A 13,987-nucleotide genomic window follows, 5' to 3' on the forward strand; every position below is an offset into this window, starting at 1 on the left:
GTTTGTTTGTTTAGAGATAGAGTTTCGCTCCTGTTGCCCACGTTGGAGTGCAGTGGCACAATCTTGGCTCACTGCAGCCTCTACCTCCTCCCAAGTTCAAGTGATTCTCCTGCCTCAGCCTCCTGAGTAGCTGGGATCACAGGTGCCCACCACCATGCCTGGCTAATTTTTTTATGTTTAGTAGAGATGGGGTTTTGTCATGTTGACCAGGCTGGTCTCGAACTCTTGGCCTCAAATGATCTGCCCGCCTCAACCTCCCAAAGTGCTGGGATTACAGGCGTGAGCCACCGTGCCTGGCCTCCCATTTATTTTTTTACAGGGCTATCTTTTTCTCGTTGTCTGTCAGAGTTCTCTGTATTTTAAGGATATTAAACCCTGTCTTTGTAATCTGTCACAGCTATTTTCCCAGATGTAATTTACCTTTTATGTTTTTATTCATGCTTTTAAAAAATTTTTGGGTAAAATATTTTTTATAATCCTATTTCCCAATATGTCATTTATTGATTTTTCCTTTGGTGTTATGCTTTAAAAGTTTTCTTACTACAAGTTTACATAAAATTTTACTTCTTTTTCCTCTCAGTACTCTTATAATTTTTTAAAAATATGTAAACCGTTTGCAAATTATTACCACTTATGAGGAGGGAATCTCACTTTATTTTTTTCCAGATAGCTAGTTATTCCAAATCCATTTATCAAATGGTTCATTCTTCCTCACTTAATTGGAACAGCATCTTTAGCTCATCCTCATTACTTATACACGATCAGGGATGTACCTGTGCTTTTTATACCTATCTATTTGTTTTTAAAATAGTATCATTCTATTTATATTTTCTTTTAAAATATGTTTTAATATCTGGAAAAACAAATACCCCTGCTTATTCTTTTTCTTTTTAAAAGACTGACCAGTATCACACATTCTGCCAAATTAACTTTAAAATCATTATGAAGTTCCAGAAATAGTTTTGTTGGGATAGAGACTGTAAGTGTAATGAATATATATAGTTAGTTTGGGTTGAATAAACATGTTTACAATGTTAAACTTTCCCAACATGATTGTGTCTACTTTATGAAGTGGATTTAAAGAAAAATATTACTCAATAAAGTTTGTAGATCTCTGGTTCTAGATTCTGCACACTTTTTTTTTTAACCCCTCAATACTTTATATTTTTGTGAGCAGAAATTTCATTCTGTTTTCTTAACAGCCACACAAATGTTGCTAGTCTCTTGTATTTCTCTGCCATGAGGTCAGGTCTATAGGCCATTTAAGATCATCTTTTTCCCCATTAATGTCAAAACTAAGAGTTCTGATAGAAGGTTTTTTATAGACTCAAATTTGTCCAAAGCTTCTGGGAATTTGGAGAACACCCTTTCAGAATCTCTCAATACCCCTAGATGTGACAGCAAAACACAGCTGCCCTGAACATCCTTCACTCATTACCCGGTGCCGATAGTGGGCGCTCGCTTCTTTTTGGTTTTTCCTTAAAGGAAGACCCAGATATCCCATCCCCACTCTAGGATGTTCAGACAGAAAGCTCCCAGATGGTCTGTTTTACACTTCTGAGCATGCATCATGGCTGCCGAGGATTTTGTAACAGTGGTCACACAATTAGGACTCCATAAAATAGCTGATTTGGACCACCAGGAAACCAAACTCATTCGGCAGTTCTCAACCCTGACTGAATATTAGAATCACCTTTGGAAATTTTAAATGCTACCAATGCGTAGGCCCTACCCTTGGAGATGCTGTCAATCTGTCTGGGATTGGGCATCAGTACCTTTCAACCCCCTGCCCCGTCCACTCCCTTGGAATTTGATTCTGACATGCGGCCAGGGCTAAGACACACTTCTTTAAATGGTGCCCAATTGATTTATCAAATGCTTATTTATACGCAACAGAAACAAATTATGGATGATTTAAGCAATAATCTATTAAATGATATTTAAATAGATACCTTTGGCCTTTGGGAGATCCGAAGAAGCAGCCTTGAAGTCCACGTTCCAGTCCCAGTTCCGCACATCACACCATAGAACTGACACAGTGATGATACTACTGCCTGTTGCTGGGCATACGCGCCCAGAGACACAGTCAGGTTTTAGGAGCCATTCTAACGAAAAAATACAAAATTATAAACAGAAAATTAGGCACCAAAGTAAATATTCATAATGAGAAAAAAATCCCAATTTAATATCATTAAAGTTAAATATTTAGACCTCATCTAAACCAAATTACCTCCCAAATGCCCCATATAAGCATCACGAAATTTAGAAATATTACATAATATTTTAACTTTTTGCCTGACAACACCACTCTACAATGTATTTTTCTTTTTCTTTCCTTTTTTTTTCTTTTTTCTTTTTCTTTGAGATGGAGTCTTGCTCTGTCGCCCAGGCTGGAGTGCAGTCCTGGTGCGATCTCGAGTCACTGCAACTTCTGCATCCTGGGTTCAAGCGATTCTCCTGCCTCAGCCTCCTGAGTAGCTGGGACTACAGGCGCCCGCCACCACGCCCAGCTAATTTTTGTATTTTTAGTAGAGACGGGGTTTCACCATAATGGTCAGGCTGGTCTCAAACTCCTAACCTCAGGTGATCTGGCTGCCTCAGCCTCCCAAAGTACTGGGATTACAGGAGTGAGCCACTGTGCCAGACCTCAATGTATTTTTCTTTTTTGTTTTTTTTGAGACGGAGTCTCGCTTTGTCGCCCAGGCTGGCCTGCAGTGGCGGCATCTTGGCTCACTGCAAGCTCCGTCTCTCGGGTTCCCGCCATTCTCCTGCCTCAGCCTCCCGAGTAGCTGGGACCACAGGCGCCTGCCACCTTGCCCGGCTAGTTTTTTTTTGTATTTTTGGTAGAGATGGGATTTCACCGTGTTAGCCAGGATGGTCTCAATCTCCTGACCTTGTGATCCGTCCATCTCGACCTCCCAAAGTGCTGGGATTACAGGCGTGAGCCCCCGCGCCTGGCCCTCAATGTATTTTTCGATTTCGCTTTTGGCTGTGTCTTACTTAGTCAGCTTGGGCTGCTGTAACAAAATGTCATAGACCAGGTGGATAAAACAACAAACATTTATTTATCCCAATTCTGGAGGCTGAGAGTTGAAATTAGGGTATCAGTTTGGTCAAGCTTTGCCCCTCATGACTTCGTCTATACCAAGTTACTTCTCGAATGCCCACTTACAAATACAGTCATGACAGGGGGTTAGGGCTTCGATATATAAATTTTGGGAGGAGAAACATTCAGTCAATAATAGGCTATGTAAGAATATGGTTATAAAATGTGATTTTATATTTTCTGTAGAAAGAATAGACAATTTGGTCTTTCTTTTAGCATGGTTGATCCAAATTTCTTTTTCAAGTAATCTTTTTAATATAGAATAGTTTTATATTTACAGAAAGTTGTGACGATAGTACAAAGAGTTCCTTTATATTTCTTACCCAGTTTCCTCTATTATATATTTGTTACAATGAATGAACCAATATCCATAAATTATTATTAACTAAATTCCATATTTTATTCACATTTCCTTAGATGTTTTCTCATCTCTTTTTCTGTACCAGGATCTCATTCAACATAATGTACTACATTTAATCATCCTGTCTCCTTAGCCTCCTCCAGACTGTGACAGTTTCTCAGACTTTCTGTTTTTGATGACCTTGACCGTTTTGAGGAGGGCTGGTCAGGTATTTTCTAGAACGTCCCTCCGTTTGGGTTTGTTTGATATTTTTCTCATGGTTAGACTGGAGCTATGGGCCTTTGGGAGGAAGGCTACCGAGGCGAAGTGCCATTTTCATCCCATCATTTCATAGGCTGTCACTGATAATGTCGATCTTGATCATCTGTCTGAGATCCAAATTTGTTTTACATTATTTATGATTTAGAAAAGTTGCTTTCAACTTCATACCCACTGTTGGCATTGTTATGTAAAGTTATAGGATTGCCGTTAAATTTGGAACGACCTCTATCAAGTTTCATCTGCGATCTGAGGGTCTAGAAGGGTTTCCCACAGGCTAGCTTCTAGCTCCATGCATTTTGGATCTTGTTTCCCCTCCACTCTCCACATCATTCCACAGCCTGGGACTCAGGACATGTTTATATTGCAATGCAATTTCTGTCCCGGAACCTTCATATCATGAAGTTTGTTCATTTGGCACAGTGGACAGTAGAGATTTCCTGGCAGCCATTCTGACCCCGGGGAGGCCAGCAAAGACTGCAGAAGTAATTAGGAACCACATAAAAATGATGCCACACTGAACTCAAACAAAATGTAACCTAATGCCTCTTCCCCTTAGTTTGTCCCCCCAAAATGCCAGAGCCACTCCAACACCACATGGCATGAAAGGAAGTGTGACAAATGGTACGTTGGAGTGGATGGAGACAATGATCAGCCTTAACAAATTACAGTTCAAATATCTTGCTTTTGCAGCTTTTATAGAAACATGTGAACACATTTCTGGAACATCCTCCTAGGCCTTGGAAGAGGCTTGTTAGAGTAAGGCGCCTCCAAATGTAAGTCATTAGATTAACCATTAATCTGGCTCTGCAAATGCCTTAGTGTAGGCTGCAGGCTCCCTTGACCCTGAACCCAAGACGCTGCAGCTTGAAACACTAGCGCTGCTGTCTCTGGAAATCAGATACGGCTGCTGCTGCCCTAGAGAAGATTCTTCACTATGTCTGCTTCGGTTTGTCACCACCTTTCAATTCAAAGTCTGGGGAGGGTGTTTTGCATTGGCTGAGCCTAAATCTTATGCCTTCACCCTAGCTGCGGGGGAGGCTGGGAATGTATCTGTTAATTTGAGCTTATAGAGTGAAGACAAGTTCTGCCTTCTAGTGTGGCAGCCCTCAAATCAAAGCAGAAAGTTTATTGTTTGTAGTTGTATTACAAAAAAAAAAAAGAAAGAAAAAAAAGCATGAAACGATATAAAAGGAACTGATGAAAGTAGTTACCTATGGGGGTGGGTAGTAGGAGGAGATTAGGAGCCAGACTTCTTAATGTGAACATTTTCCTATCATTTTGAGTCTTAAAACATGAGCATATATTATCTAGTCAAAAATTAAAAATTTTAAGGGTAATATAATCATATTAACAAATATCACAAATCGAAGTAACTTCTCTCTTTAATCAACATTCTGAGCAAGGATTAAAAACATTATACTACTAAGTGCGCTGCTATGCTTACATCTGTGTTATTTAATGCCACCAAATCCATCAGGCCAATTTGCTTTCCTCTTTTCTTTGCCTACTTTGGCATCCTCCCAAATGGCTCATTTTCACAACAGCCCCATGAATTGGCAGTGATCAGCCTTACTGGTAGGGGGAGAAATGGTATGGATTTCCCATACAATGCAATATAACGTGACTCAGTTTCTTGTCAGGAGATTTCAGAACAGTTTCTCACACACAAAGGAGCCTTTTCAGAACCAAACACTGCATCAGGTGCTGAGGGAAAGTGAAGCCAGTGAAGATTTGCTCATTGTCCAGAAATGAATCCTTAGGGTTAGTGAAGTTCTGGGGAAGGAGGCAGGGGGAGATCACCATTTAAGGAGTGGAGTGGAAGATTTCATCAAGTGCTTCTGGAGCAATCCTTGTCTATCAGAAAGACCAAGGATTCTTCTTTGAGAAGAGAAAGCCCTTGATGGGGAAGATAAAGAAAGGACCCAGCTAGAAGTGATGTCAAAATATTTAACTGCTTGTATGGGATGGACCTGACCAATCAGAACCCGACAAGTTTCAAAGCTTCAGAGAAGTCTAGAATCCCTGGTGATCAAGAGAAAGTGATCAGGAACAGGGCTGAGAAAGCTGGAAACACACCTGATACGAAAGTCATGGTTGGAGTCTGTTCTGATTAGGAGGTGGAGAGACAACTGGATCCTAACTACGAATTCGCTGTTTATTACAGAGGCTGTGCTGGCTATATTCTCTGCTAAAGTCTGTCTTTCTCTTTCTCTCTCTCTCTCTTTCCTTCCTTCTTTCCTTCCTTCCTTCCTTCCTTTCCTTTCTTTTCTTTCTTTCTTTCCTTCTTTCTTTCACAGGGTCTCCCAGGCTGAAATACAGTGGTTCAGTCTTGGCTCACTGCAACCTCCACCTCCCAAGTTCAAGTGATTCTCCTGCTTCAGCCTCCTAAGTAGCCGGGATTACAGGCTTGAGCCACCACGCCCAGCCCCAAACTCTTTCTAGAAGGATTCTTCACCTTATTTTTGTCCTAGAGACACTCAATACTCCGTAATCTCATCCTAATCCAATATGGCCTACCCTGAGGAATGGAGGAAGAGCTTGGTTCTGGACTGGACTCTTCTGAGAAGGCAGGCATGAGAGCAGACTTTGCTATTCACGAGCTTATGAAAAATCTTGAGGAAACTTGAGCTCACCTGTGGTCATTCCTTCTCCCCACCCCAAGGAGAAGAGAAGGTTGTCCTCTTGGATGCCGTTGGGAGCCTACAGCCTACTCCCACACCCAGGCCTCTGTGACTGTCCAAAGTTCAGGTGTCCCCAAGACCATCCTCACTTGGGGAGGGCTTCAGCACATTAGGAGTGTCAGTCATTCTGGATATAACTATCTTCTCTATGACCAGGTCAAGCTACATATAGCTTAGAAATTTTCAGGTGCTCGACTAGTAATCACAACCAATGTGATTCAAGCATCTGTCTGTTTGGATTTTTTTAAAAAGTGTTTTCAGTCATACCATCCCAGCGTACCATCCTGGTCCTGGATATTTTAAGCAGAAAGACCCATCCAAGTATCATAGAATAAGCACCCAAATCAGAACAAACTCCTGGTGTCTCAGCCCTAGGTGCAGCTCCTTTCTCATTACTGCCCATCTTCCCTGACCAGACTTTGAGGTTTTATCCGCTGTTACAGTCCTGAGATTGCCCCTTGGATACAAGGACAGTTTCACTTTGGTCTGATCTTCTGCCACAGATTTGATCCTCTGATCTGCCCTGTGCAGTAAAGAATTCACCTTGTCCAAAAGAGGTTTGACTTTTGCCCTCAGCACATGGGAGGTAACTTCTAGCCCTTGAAATGTTTCTGAGGCAGGAGAACGGCATGAACCCAGGCGGTGGAGCTTGCAGTGAGCCGAGATCGCACTACTGCACTCCAGCCTGGGTGACAGAGCGAGACTCCGTCTCAAAAAAAAAAAAAAAAAAAAGAATGCCTTCATTTACATGGGGGGCTTGGACTATGCCAAAGGGTCTATGTTATCAATGTGATTTATGGTGGGGACTTTGAACCACACAGTATCAACCTGACCTCTGGAAAGGCTGGTGACCAAGGTCAGCCAAGCAGATGGTCAATCATGTCTACATGAACAAGTCCCAATAAACACTGTGCACACCAAGACTCTGGTAAGTTTTTCCTGGTTAATAATACCCTGTGCATGATGTCAAGTATTATATTTGAGAGGTGCTCTCTGCACAACTCATGTTTAGTGACTTCTAAAATCTGACCTATATGCCTCTTCCCATGGAGGATTTTAATCTGTATCCTTTCATGGTAATAAACCATAATCATGAATATCATGACTTTTCTGAATTCTGTGCATCTTGTTAGCAAATTATTGAATCTGAGATGGTCCTGGGGGCCTTCAACTTGTTGTTGGTGTCAGAAGTGAGGAGTATCTTGTAGACACCTGAACTTTGCAACCTTCAAAGTAGAACCCCAGCATCGACTCACTTGGCCAGAACTCCCATGAAAAGCGATTAGCAATCTTCATCCTAGAACCTGGGGGCATTCTGTTTTTCCTCCTTTTCTGGTCAACCGGTCTCTTCTCAGCCACTGCACACTTAGAACAGTCTGACCTCCTAGTTTCCCATTGGAGCCTTTCCTACCTCATTCCCAAACCAGATTAAACCCTCCCACTTTCTGTTTATCCTCTTTTAGAGATATCTCCCTTTTCTGTGTCATTACCTTCTCTTATCAGGCACATACCTCAGGCTCATACCTGCCCAAATGAGGTCCTCCTTCTGTCAATCAATTCCTGAATTATCAAAGCTTACCACATCTTCTGAGCTGGCATTTCTATATCATATCAGTCTGCTGAAAATAAGTTCCAATATACAGACACAAGGAGATCCAGTTAAAAGAGCCCAAGAAATTCACTGTTTATTACAGAATGACAAGTAGAAGTCTTGATATAAATGCAGAAAAGCAGGAGGCCCTGGAATTCCACAGAAAGAAATAACATGAGAATTGGGAAGGACAGTTCTGCAGCTTTCATAAGACAAATCCATCAAACACAAGAGAGAAAATTAGATTTCCTATTCTGCTTTTTCAATAGTGATCCAATTAGTACTTGAGCTAAATACCATCTACAATAGTATCATGTTTCTTTAAATCCCAGATTAAATGTTGGGGAAGTACAATAAAAACACAGTAATTTGGATCAATTGGTAAAGAGCTCAATATGAGTTAATGAAAGTTAGAATTGCAGAATATGGTGGAAGAAACACAATAAAATTACTTCCAAATATTTACATAGATTTTTAAAAAACAGGTCACCAAGTAGAAGTCTTATGGGTCGATTGTAATAAGTAGACAGTTTTCGTGTGCCAGTTCACATTATTTTAATCCAATCAGTGCTGCTCAAGTGCTTTAATAATGTGCAAAATAGTTCCCATTCTTAATCAGATCAAATATTTTCCTTCCAAGGCTTCTGAGATTGTGTTTAGCAAATTTGTATAAATAGTAATTCTCATCTCTCATGAAGGCAAATTTGAGGGAGGAGGAGGGATGGGAGGAAGGCCTATGTTAATAAAGAATTACTTGATTAGAATGAGTTGGCATATTGTAGATCTAGAAAATAGAGAGGGCTTGTTTTTCATGGATAAAAGTAGATTCCTACTAACAAATGTGTGGTCCAAGAAAGTACTATTAATACTTCGTTTCATTTATTTATGTATTCATTCACACATTCATGTGTTCAGCAAACATTTCTTTAAGACTTATTTCAGGCGCCATGTTTGGTTTTGGTGATCAAAGATATGCAAAACACTATTTCTGCCCTCAAGACATTTGCAGTCCACTAGGACTCTTCAAATGACAACGATTCCGTGTGGCAAATAGTCTCCTGGTGGGTTCTCAGAGAACACAGAGTAAAGGACACTCCCCTTCTTCCTAAGTGTAGAGTTCAATATTTCCCAGCCTCCTCTGAGGTCACAAGTGGCCACATGACCCATTTCTCCCAATGGCATGTTGAGAGAAGTCATGTCTACCTCTGCTGGGTGTAGGCTTAGGAGATGGGCATACCTTCTGCCTGTTTTCCCCTTGTAACTGGGGCAGAATAGTCCAACGTTGACCATAGGTGAGGACAATGCCATTGGGTCTAGAGGATGATGGAGCAAAGACTTGACAACCTGGAAGAAATTGAGTCCCTGCCCACAAACCTGGCACTCTTGAATGGGCAGATGGAACAGAATTGCCCAAGAACCTGGCCCACTCACTTTAGAACTGTTACTTGAGGAGGAGGAGAAACAGCTACAATTTTAAAACCACTTTATGATGGGGTCTTTTTATTCATTTTTACTATGAAAATGTTCACACGTATAGAAAAGCTAAAAGAATTGTACAATAGACATTTATATATCCACAGCTTAAATGATACCATTAAAATTTTACTGTACTTTCCTTTTTAAAATTATACACCTACCTATTTTTCCACCCATCTAGTCACTCATCAGTCCTTCTTAATTTTTGAACAAAACTCAAAGTATGTTGCAGACATCTCTACATTTCAACCTAAATACTTTGGCATGCAAATTATTAACTAGACTTTTTCTTCTGATGAAAAAACTAACAATGAAATGCATACATCTTCAGTGTGTAGTTGTTGAACTTTGACAAATATGACACCCATATAACCCAAACCACTGTCAAGATCAAGATCATTCAATTTCCCCAGAAGTTCCATTAGGATATTTCTGTTACAGCAGCTTAGCTTTACCTTAAATTGTATACAGAGTCATAATTTTAATAATCGTTAGAAGAGCTGAACATCTTTTATGCGTCAGGGATTACATAATGCAGATTTTACTTAATTTTCACAATAAAGTCATGCTGTAGGTATGATTAGCTCTGTCATATTGATAAGAAAAATGAGGTTTAAGAAATTTTCCAGGTTCACTCAACTAGTAAGTGGCAGACATGAGCTCTGTGTCTAGATCCCACTGATTGTAACACTTTGCATCTTTCCACTACTGTCTTTGACTGACCCTGCTTGAGGGCTTTGGAGGGGAGCTTAGCTGCACAAAGGAAGAATATTTAAGCTACATCTTGAGCCTCATCCCTGGAAGACTGAGCTGAATTCACTTATCAGAAGGACAAAGCAGGGAAGGGCCTTCCATGCAGAAGAAACATCACATCCAAAGCAAAGAAGGATGAGATTATAGCATTTGGACAATTGCTGATGTCTCCGTCTGCTCAGAGCTTAGGGTAATAATGTAGGGGCAGCAGAAGATGAGAGTTAAAAACTGACCAAGATACTAATGCTTTGCTAAGTGGATTGGATTTGATCCTACAGGCAGTGAAGAGCCATCAAAAGGATTTAAGCAGGGAAGTGACGTAATTAGATTTGCATTTTACAATGCAACTTAGAATGCTGTTGATGCAGAAAATGGTATCAGAAAGAGACAGGGGCTAAGGAAACCAATGATGAAATAGGTGAAGTAGTCCTTCGGCCTGAGGATCCAAACAGAGCAGTTACTATGGAGACCATGAGCAGGAGCTGGAAGATAGGTCAGCTGGTGATTCCCGCTTCTAGGACAAGCTTCCATTTTTTTCTGTATGTGCTCTAATTAAGAAATCTTTAAAGGCCGGGCGCGGTGGCTCACGCCTGTAATCCCAGCACTTTGGGAGGCCAAGGCGGGCAGATCATGAGGTCAGGAGATCGAGACCAGCCTGGTCAATATGGTGAAACCCTGCCTCTACTAAAAATACAAAAATTAGGCAGGCATGGTGGTGTGCACCTGTAGTCCCAGCTACTCAGGAGGCTGAGGCAGGAGAATCATCTGAACCTGGGAGACAGAGGTTGCAGTGAACCAAGACTGTGCCACAGAACTCCAGCCTGGGTGACAGAGTAAGATTCTGTCTCAAAAAAAAGAAAAGAAAAGAAATCTTTTCCATTTATTGTGTGGTGGGGACTGCTATTGCCTCCCACAATATCTTTCACTCCCTTCTATAGTAATAAAAGTTTCATCTTGATCAATCCAGTCAAAAACTAAGTTATCTAGCCTCTCTTGAGGCTAAATATGACTAACTGTACGGCCAGGTTCAAGCCTACTGGGATGTGAACAGAAACTGTGTGTGCAACTTCTAGGATGTTCCTATAAAAGGAAAGGGGCGTGCGCTCCATTCCTTCCTCTTCCCTCTCTCCTGGGCTGGAATGTGGAGGTGGTGGAGAGCCACCTTTGATCATTTGTTCAAGGAGAAGCCTGTACAGATGGTAAAGCAACAAGATGATAAGAGCCTGGGTCCACACAGAGTTCACCTGTGACCCTGGGCCGCCTGCTAGGACTTTTTCAAAGGGAAGAAACCTTTATCTCATTTAAGCCATTGTATTATGGAAAAAATTTGTTATAGAAGTCCAATATGTGGCAACAAAATTCTTCAGAGTAGTAAAGGAGATGGAATCTCTCATGCAGGTTCTGACCTGGATGGCTCCCTAAGTGTAAGACATGGTAGGCGACTTTGTGGCAAGAATAGCTATCCTGGGAGTTAGATCGGGATTTGAACACCAGCATGCCATTGGCTAAATGGCCTCAAGCATATTATTTTACCTTTCTGGACCTGTGAGTTTTTTTCTTGTTGCTGTTTCTTTGTGTCCTTCTATAGAATGGGGAAAATGGTGGTGCTACTATAAAGAGTTGAGATGGTATTTGTAAAAGTCTGCACCTTAGTCCCTGGCACATGGTGGGCCTCTATCATGGCAGGCATTGTCATTATGAATAACTCTGGGTGAAGTTGGCAGGGGCAGCTAGCTCACCAGGAAGGGGCATCCCAGGAACTTGAGCATACAAATGCACTTCTCTCTCAATCCGCACCATATTTGCTTTTTTTTTTCAGATAGAGTCTCACTCTGTCACCAGGCTAGAGCGCAGTGGCGCGATCACTGCAACCTCCGCCTCCCGGGTTCAAGCGATTCTCCTGCCTCAGCCCCCCAAGTAGCTGGGCCTACAGGTGTGTGCCACCATGCCCAACTTATTGTTGTATTTTTAGTAAATATGGGGTTTTATGATGTTGGCCAGGATGGTCTTGATCTCTTGACCTCGTAGTCCACCTGCCTTGGCCTCCCAAAGCACTGGGATTATAGATGTGAGCCACCGCACCCGGCCTCAATGCTTTTATTTCTTTTTGCCATCTCCATAAGAGAGTAGGATTTGTATTCCTCTCTTATGAGTCTTACCTTTTAATTGCAGTCTTGTTGCTAGCAAGATAGGCAATCTTGGACAAGATTGATTAGGTTTGTGATCATCTGAACATTCAGGGGTTCTGCGAGACCAACAGCCCTGGTTTGGAGTTGAGTTTACAGGGTAACCTCAGTTTCCAAACTGAAGAATGAGACTTAGCTGCTTCCTCAGTCAGGTTTATTGCACATGTCGAGAAGCAACTGACTCCATACCAGCTTCTTTTCACCCTTGTAAGGGCCATGGTTCAAACTGATGGGACTGTCCTTATCAGTCCTGCAACCCTAACTAATCAGGGGAAACTTCTTGACTCATAAGCTACAAGGAAGAAAAAGGGAAACAAAGTTTTCCAGGAGGCCAATGGGTGAATGTCTTTTCCTTCTGGGAAGCGTTTGCTCTGAATTCCTGCTCTAGAAAGAATCACCTTGTTAAGTAAGAGTTCTTCCTCTCTTTAACTTTCTGTATACAGACCTTAGACCAGTGAATCTCATGCTCACAGTAGATCAGAGTCACCCGGAAAGCTTTTAGAAAACTCAGATCCCTGCACTCTATTGGCCAAGAAATTGAGACATGATTGATCTGTGGAGGGGCTCAGGAAATGGTATTTTGAGAGAAGGACTCAAGCTAGTTTTTATAGAGAGTATTTTAGATAGAGTGCATGGGCTTGATCCTTGGTTAACACTTTTTATGGTGATTGGCACTCAAACAACATTTCTGATGGAGAGAATGGGACTCCCATGTCTTGCCCTGGCATCTGGAAAGCTCAGAGCTCCTGCTCCTCGAGTGCTGCTGCTGCACCTCCACCTGCACCCCCACTTCACTTGTGTGGAGGATTCTCAACCTATTTTAGAAGCAGAGGCTTATTAATGTGAAGGCCACTGAATAGCCTTGAAGTAGAGTTTCCATCCAGATGAACGTCTAAATATTTTCAATCTGAGATTATTTTCCTGACTACAAGAAGAAGGAAGACATAATTTTCATGGTTGACTTGAGAGAGGCAGACTGCCTGCCCCACCCTTACCTCTCCTTCCAAACTGATCTTTCTTTTTGGTGTCATTTGGCTCTTGGTGGGAGGAGCAAGGAGGAAACTCTTTCCCAGGCAAGAATATAAGCACCCCATCTCTTGCAAGGAGCAAGTGCATTTTGGAAGAAGAGCCCTCTGTCCCCTCCAGGGAAGACTGTGGGAATGCGAGCCCCTATTTTTTTTTAATTCCTGTGGTCGTTGATTTATTCTCCAATTCTAGTAGACAACCAAGGACTCTGGAATTGGTCACAAAAGCAACTGTGGGAGAGGAGATGAGAGCTTTTGTGTAGTGAGGTAGAAGTGGAAGAGGCCAGAAGGAAGGGAGTTGAAGAGATTCCAACCACATGGCCACTCCAAAGCTGCAAGGGCACCGTCCTAGTGTCCACTAGCCACTCTGCAGCAAAGGGCATGGTCAGCTGCCTGTTCCAGCTGCATGGGATGCGAACGGTCCATCACCCGCCCATGCCCTTGCTCTGGGCCCACACTCTTCTGTCACCTCCCTACAAGTGGGTTCTTCACTGAGCACCCTTCTTGTGGCTACCTAACCCCCAAGAGGGGAGGCAATGCCTGACCA

At 42.0% G+C, this 13,987-nt stretch overlaps 1 protein-coding gene across 3 annotated transcripts in view; it reads right to left on the bottom strand.

The window, feature by feature from the left end:
- The window catches only part of LOC105472729 (MIS18 kinetochore protein A), a 252,915-nt gene that overhangs the window by 52,030 nt on the left and 186,898 nt on the right, over nt 1-13,987 (bottom strand). For all 3 annotated transcript variants that reach the window (XR_011622791.1, XR_011622790.1, XR_981764.3), the window contains exon 5: nt 1,953-2,105. The gene's annotated coding sequence lies outside the window, so the exon portion shown is untranslated. The remainder of the gene's footprint in view (nt 1-1,952; nt 2,106-13,987) is intronic.

This window comes from Macaca nemestrina, chromosome 4, assembly GCF_043159975.1.
Source record: "Macaca nemestrina isolate mMacNem1 chromosome 4, mMacNem.hap1, whole genome shotgun sequence".
Taxonomy (NCBI): Eukaryota; Metazoa; Chordata; class Mammalia; order Primates; family Cercopithecidae; genus Macaca; species Macaca nemestrina.